The sequence below is a fragment of the Pseudonaja textilis genome, chromosome Z (assembly GCF_049901715.1).
Source record: "Pseudonaja textilis isolate UNSWEBS1 chromosome Z, rPseTex1.2, whole genome shotgun sequence".
Classification (NCBI taxonomy): domain Eukaryota; kingdom Metazoa; phylum Chordata; class Lepidosauria; order Squamata; family Elapidae; genus Pseudonaja; species Pseudonaja textilis.
The window spans coordinates 55,876,385-55,884,262 of NC_142008.1; positions in this window are offsets into that span (position 1 = coordinate 55,876,385).

A 7,878-nucleotide genomic window follows, 5' to 3' on the forward strand; every position below is an offset into this window, starting at 1 on the left:
GTCATATGACTGGGTGGAAATGGCTTGGTTAACATGTTATTGGTGTGGCCAACTCAATATCACTCACATCAAGGTATGCATCTCTTCACCTGGCACCTCATGACTGTGGGGATGCTTCAACAGTTGTAAGTGTAAAAAATGGTCATAAGTCACTTTTTCAGTGCCATTGTAACTTTGAATGGTCACTCCACGCAAGCAAAGTACCAGCAAAGGAAGGAAAAAAAAACTCCAGAGAGTTCCTGAGACAGGAAGTCTAGTCCTGCCAAGAATGTAATAAGGGTTAATGGAGAGGCAGTTTCTGTAAGCAATACCAAAATGTTTCCTTCCTGCCTTCCTTACAAGATTAGGCCAGTAATTTCTTCTAACAACCAGTTCTCCAAACTGCTTAGAACGTTAACAACAGGTTCTAGTGAATAGGTGCAAACTGGTAGAATCCCACCCCTGAAGATATTTCACAGCTTACAGGATTGTTTTAATATAACAAAAGAATGGCATTAAAGTGGATGGGGAAGTTGGAAATTTTCAATGCTTTCACTTTTAATTATCATCTTTTCTCCCATTGCTTTCCCAAGGTAACCTCTTTTTCTTGCAAACAAGATCAAATACATGTCCTAGAAAATCACTGCTGCTAGTAATGAGACAACAGCTGCTTTGGAATAATGATGGCAGCTATAGCAGTCCTTTCCTCATTTGTTCCTTCTTTCCTCTGTCACATTATTTCACTACACAGTTCTGAGACTATCATGTCTGCTCAACAAAAATGTGAACAACCACTAGATCAAAGTTCTTCAAACTTGGCAAGATTAAGACTTGTGGACTTCAACTCCTAGAATTCCTGAGCTAACATGACTGGAGGGGGAATTCTGGGAATTGAAGTCCACAAGTCTTAAAGCTGTCAAGTTTGAAGACCTCTGCACTAGATACTGCAGCAGTGATATGTTGCAAACTCTTTCTTTATCTCAGTGTCCAAATCAGTAGTGAGATCCTACCTTAGTCGCTAGTGGTTCAGTGGGTGATCATGCATGTGCACCTAATAAGCCAATCAGCTGAGAGGATGTAGAAACAAAAAGCTAGGAGTGACCCTCCCCCCTCCCATGCGCTTTTTGGTCTTTTATCCCGTCAGCTGATCATAGGCTTTTTTTTTTACTACCCATTGGGCTGAACAGGTAGTGATTTTTACTACCGGTTTGCCTAAACTGAGCTGAACCAGTAGCATGCCACCATTGGTCTAAATGTTTGCAGCCTAGAGAGGGATGACTTGCCTGCCATGATCAAATGTCTTGATGCATGACACAAAGAATGGGTGGCAAGAGAGATCCTTCTATGCCTCTAGGCCCTGAAGAAGCTGTCTTATCTATCTTTGCTAAGTTTGCATCATTGGAAGCCATAATCCAAGACCCCACAATTCAGACATTTTTAATGACAACTACTGAAAGTAACAGGAAATAGAGGAAGGGGCAACATGGTTACTTGAGCCAATAGAACAGGGGAGTCAAACTTAATTTCATTGAAGTTTGCATCAGGGTTGTGGTTGATCTTGGGAGACCAGGAGGGCATGGCCAACTGGGTGGGAGGGGCTGACTGGATAGGTGTGGCCAACTTTATATCACTCACTGGATGTGGCCAACTGGGTGGGTGTAGCATGTTTCCTCTTTGCACTGGGTAAACCGGGTTTAAGCCATGCTAGCCCGATGTTTCTTCTTCGCATTGGGTAGACCAGGCCAAAGCCACACTGGCCTGATGTTTCATCTTTGCATTGAGTACACTGGGACAAAACCACACTGTCCCGATGCTTCCTTTTCACATTGGGTAGAGTGGACCAAAGCAATGCGGGACAGCCCCTTACATTTTCCAGGACAGACCACATTGTGGTCCAGATCTGGCCTGCAGGTTTTGTTTTGACACCCCGCCATAAAGAATATCCAAGAATATCCTGGACTATATAGCAACAACAGCAAAGCATAATAGAAAGATTCTTCCTAAATCCTTCTTTAAAATGACAGATGAACTAATTTTAAAAGATATATGGAGAGAAAGAAATGCTAAAATCAAACAATATACTTTCTATTCAAATAGACATTTATCATGGTCCAGATTAGATATGATTTGGATTTCAACAGAATTAATATCTAGCGTTCAAGAAGTAAACATTGAAACTAGTACTTGGGCAGACCATAATCCATTGACAATTAAATGGAAGGGACAAAAAAAAAAAGACTGAGATGGACGTTAAATAATACTATTTTAAAGGAGAAGGATTTTATACAATGGATGGAGAAAGAACTGGCCTTTTTCTTTAAAGAAAATAGAAAAGAAGATACTTCAATACAGAATGTTTGGGATACAATGAAGGCATATGCTAGAGGCTTGATAATAGACTACACAAGAAAAAAGGACTTTAGGAAAAGGCAAGCCACTAAAGCCTTGGAGGATGAGTATAAAAGACTTGAAAAAGAACTACAGAAAATGCCACAGAAAAAAGATATCAAACTGAAACTGGACATAACTAAACATAAAATGGATTTAATAGAGAAAGAAGAACTGGCACAGAAAATCAGGAATGCTAAACAGAATTATTTTGAAGATGCAAATAAGCCAGGTAGATGGCTAGCATATAAGCTGAGAAAGGAGAAAGAGTCGAGGAAAATATCGCAGCTAATAGATGACCAAGGTCAAGTTTGTTATGGCAACAAAGAGAAAAAAGAAATTATTCGAGATTTTTATGGACAACTATACAAGAAAGAGAATATTGATGAGGAGAAAGTTAAACAGTACTTGCAGAATGCAAACTTACCTAAGATATTCAAAGAGACTGAAGAAATGTTAGAAAGTAATATAACAATCATGGAATTAAGTCAAGCACTTAAGAAACAAAATAATGGGAAAGCACCAGGTCCAGATGGGTTCCCTGCAGAATTTTATAAAATATTACAAGAATCACTGAGCATTCCATGGTTAGAAGTTATGAATGAAGCTATGTCAAAGAAGATGATACCTAAAACATGGTCAGAGACCTATATTACACTTATTCCAAAAGAGGAGGCTGATCCACTGCAAATTAAGAATTATAGACCGATTTCTCTATTAAATGCAGACTATAAAATCTTTGCTTCGATATTAGCAGAAAGACTTAAAAAATATTTGAATAATTTTATTCATCCAGACCAAAATGGATTTTTGCCAAAGAGGCAAATTAGAGACAATATGAGAGTAATTCTGGACACTTTGGAATATTATGAGGCGCATCCTGAAAAGCAAATGGCTCTGATATTCTTAGACGCCCAAAAGGCATTTGATAATGTGAATTGGAGATTTATGTTACTCTTACTGGAACAGATGGGTTTTGCTAGAAGATTTATTCAAGCAATAAAAGCAATTTACCATGAACAAACAGCAAAGGTAATGATGGAGGGAGAATTTACAGACTCTATTAACATAAGAAAAGGCACAAGACAAGGATGTCCCCTTTCTCCTTTGCTATTTGTATTGACTCTGGAAGTGTTGAATAGAAACATTAGAGAAGACAAAATTATAAAAGGAATGAAAATTAAAAAGGAAGAATTTAAATTACAAGCCTTCGCGGATGACTTAGTCTTTATTTTGGAAGACCCTGTAGAAATGGCTTCGAAGCTATTGGAAAAGATAGAGACATATGGTGAAGTGGCCGGTTTGAAAATAAATAAAGATAAAAGAAAGATTTTGTCAAAGAATATGCTATTAAGACAAAGAGAAGAATTGGCAGATTTGTTGAAAATTCAAGTTACGAATAAGGTTAAGTATTTGGGGATATATTTGACATCAAGATGTAGTACATTAAAAGAGAACAATTATATTAAACTTAAACAACAGATAGCCTTAGATTTGAAGAAATGGGAAAATCTACAACTGTCATTAATAGGGAGGATTTCAACAATCAAGATGAATATTTTACCCAGAATCTTATTTTTGTTTCAAACAATACCAATTAGGCTCGGGAAAGACTATTTTGAGGATTTAAATAAAATTGTGTTGAAGTATATATGGCAAGGTAAGAAAGCGAGGATAAAGCTAAAACTCCTGCAAGATGCTAGAATTAGAGGAGGTTTTGGCCTGCCTAATTGGGAGCTATAGTACCAAGCTGCAAATTTGATGTGGGTTAAGGAATGGATAACATTAAGGAAGACTAGATTGTTGACATTAGAAGGGCATGATCTGTTGTTAGGTTGGCATGCTTTTTATGGTACAAGGGAACTAAGACACAGGGCTATTTTCGAAGACATTATATACGGGAGTCTTTGTGGTTAAATTGGGAGAAGATAAAAAAACAATGTTATTTGAAAATTCCAGTTTGGTTATCGACGATAGAAGCATTTTCTTATCCTATAATTTACAAGAAGGAACAAACAGTTAGATATGAGGAATTATTAGATGAAAAGGGTGAACTTAAATCGATATAAAATCTAGAGGAACAAGGTATAAAGATGAATTGGTTTTCATATGTGCAAATACACTCAAGGTATGATGAGGATTCCAAAACAGAGGGATTTTATGATAAACAGACTGATTTAGATAAGATCTTGATGGGTACTGATGAAAAGGTGATTAAAAAATTATATGGTTATTTATTGGAAATTAAGCTAGAGGAAGAACAAGTTAAAGAAACTATGATTGCTTGGGGGAGGAATTTTGGATATGGGATTGATCTAGAGCAGGCTTGTCCAACCTGTGGCCCATGGGCCGCATGCGGCCCAGGTCACCTTGTAATGCGGCCCAGTGCCCACCCCAACCTTTGTGCCAGAGCCAGTGAGGAGGAGGAGAAGCAGGCGCGAGGCAGGGCGAGGCGAGCGCCAGGCCAAGCAGCAACAGAAAAAGCAGGCGCCGTCAGAGCGCCACCTCCTGCTGTTGCCACCACCGCCATCACCGCCGCTTCTGCCCCCGCCGCTTCTGCCCCCGCTGCCACTTCTGCCCCCGCCGCCTCTGCTTCTGCCCCCGCCGCCTCTGCTTCTGCCCCCGCCACCACTGCTGCTTCTGCCCCTGCCGCCACTGCCCCCGCCCGCTGCTTCTGCCCCCGCCGCCGCTGCTGCTGCTTCTGCCTTCCAGTCCTGCCTCATCCAGCTGGGCCATTTGCAGGAGGAGAGGTAGGCGTGAGGCGGTGAGCTTTCTCCCCCCCGCAAAATTTGGCCGGAAAATAAACCATGATAAAAACCGTGATAAAAAACTGTGATTAAAAATAAATAATTTTTAATTAATAATTAATAATAAAAACATCTCACTAACTTCATTTCCAAATAAATTTAATATGTTAACTATGTTTTCTATGTTTTTTTGGATGATCAGGTATTGTTACTGTTATTTTATTTTATGTGCGGCCCAAACCAAATTTTCATCTTCTAATGTGGCCCAGGGAAGGTGAAAGGTTGGACACCCCTGATCTAGAGAAATGGCAGAAACTATGGTCGCAAAATTATAAAATGACAATGTCTACAGCTTATAAAGAAAACTTGTATAAGATGTTTTACAGGTGGCATTTCCCCCCGACAAGGATAGCAAGAATGTTTAAGAATAAATCTGAAAAATGTTGGAAATGTCATCAGATACCTGGCTCACATTACCATATGTGGTGGACTTGTGAGGACGCTAGAAAATACTGGACTAAAATCTGCATGTGGCTGGAAAAAATGACAAAGAAACACATAGATTTGAAACCGGAGTTTTTTTTATTGGGAATTCTACCAGATGTATACAGTAAAGATTTGAAATATCTGATTGTAAATGTATTAACTGTGGCTAGAATTGTATTTGCTAAAAATTGGAAAAATGAGAAAATTCCATTGCAGGAAGAAATTATTAAGAAAATATTGGAATGTGCTGAGATGAGTAGATTGACATTTGAAATTAGAGAGCAAGAAGATAAACGATTTTATAAAATTTGGGACCTTTTCTATCAATGGTTAGATGATGAAATATGACAATAGAATACTTAGAATTTTAGATAATAAGGAATATTCTTGTTTTTTTTTTCTTTTTTTATTAGATACTATATCTATAAAGTGTTTTTTTTTAGGATAGAATTGGCATGATTATATGATTTGTTATAGAATAAATTACTTAAATTATAGTTATCTCATAAAGTATGAATGAATAAAAGTATAGTCAAATGATTTTTTTTAAACAATGATATGAGGATATATACGTTAGGATTGAAAATAAGAGTTATTATGTAACATAACCGTAATTGAGACTACGAAATGGATGCAAAAAAATGATGAACCAACCGACACACTGTTTGTATATAAGTATGGAAGAGAGCTGATGCTTTTATGTTTTGTCTGTTTTTGTCTGTTTGTTAAAAAAACCAATAAAACTGTTTTCAAAAAAAAAAAAAAGAATATCCAAGAATATCCTGAGGCTGGTTTTAAAACAATAACAGAAAAAAAATCAAGCAGTCTTCTACAGAATTAATTAATGCATGATTTAAAAAAACTTTTTATACAAGAAATGTTTATTTACCATTGTTTTCCTCATATCTGATTGCAGGGAATCAGTAACATATGCATGCAATTACTTTGTCTTTCTCTTGTCCATTGGAACCATACTTTTGGTAGTTCAGCGGCGCATTAAACAAAGTGCAGGTGCAAGTATCTATTGCATTATCCTCTGGAATTGAATAATTGCCTTCATAGCCTTCCTCTGAAGTAATATATACAGATACTCACAAAAGAGCATTCATCAATAGTTTCTAAAAAAAGAAGACACAACCCAGTATTCCTACAACAGGAAGAAAAGTATTCCAGACTTAGGAAAACAGAAACTATAGTCTGTAGACCAGTCCATCAATCTAGGGCAGGGGTGTCAAATAGAAGGTCCACAGTCTGGATCCGGCCCATTAGGTGGTTGGATTCTGCCCATGGGACCCTCCTGGAAAATGTAAGGGGCCAGCCTGTCAGAATATAGTCATTAACTGGCAGAGACATGGTTAATGAAGTAAGCATGGCAACAGACCAGCCAATGGGAGCTGACAACCTAGGTGTGATTTGGCTCTGTATGCTTTGCTGAGAATTGAAAGTGAAACTTGCTTCCTTGCTGGAAACTAATATTTGTTCTGAGTCCTGTGAGCTGCTGCTTGCTGTTTTTTTGCTTATGTTACATTGAAAGAATCTACAAATGGTATTGTAAATTTTACTCATATTAATATGTTTATAAAGAAATTAATGATCCTGCTGAATCAGTTTGTGTGTTTTCTGGACGTGAATTTATGCTGCAAACTCTAACCCAGTCCATGTTACTTCACCCCGGACTGCTCAATGTATAGAGGAAACATTGGGTCAATGTGGCTCTGGCCGGTCTACCCAATGCAAAGAGGAAACATGCCAGCAGTTTGGGGAATGGCCTCAATCTGGCCACACCCATCCAGGTAGCCACACCCACCCAGTCAGCCATGCCTGGCCACCCCCCCAAAGTCAACCACAGCCCTGATGTGCCCCTCAATGAAATTGAATTTGATACCCCTGATCTATGGAATTATATAGTTTCTGAGGAGCAAAAATCAAAGATGTAACCAAGTTCCATATTAAAATAATCAACCCCACAGATTTCTACCCCTTTCTTCTCCTACATATGGGGACCAATGACACAGCAATGAATATGAAAACAATAGCAAGAGATTATGAGTTAGGGAAGAAAGTTAAAGAATTAGGAGCACAAGTTGTATTTTCATCCATACTTCCAATGAAAGGTTAACCACAATGAGGGAACAAAGGATTTTAGAAACAAATAAGTGGCTTAAAATTGGTGTTGTCAACAGAACTTTGGCTTCCTAGACCATGGTCTGCATTACCTAGATCAAGGGTCTTCAAACTTGGCAAGTTTAAGACTTGTGGGCTATAATTCCCAGAATTC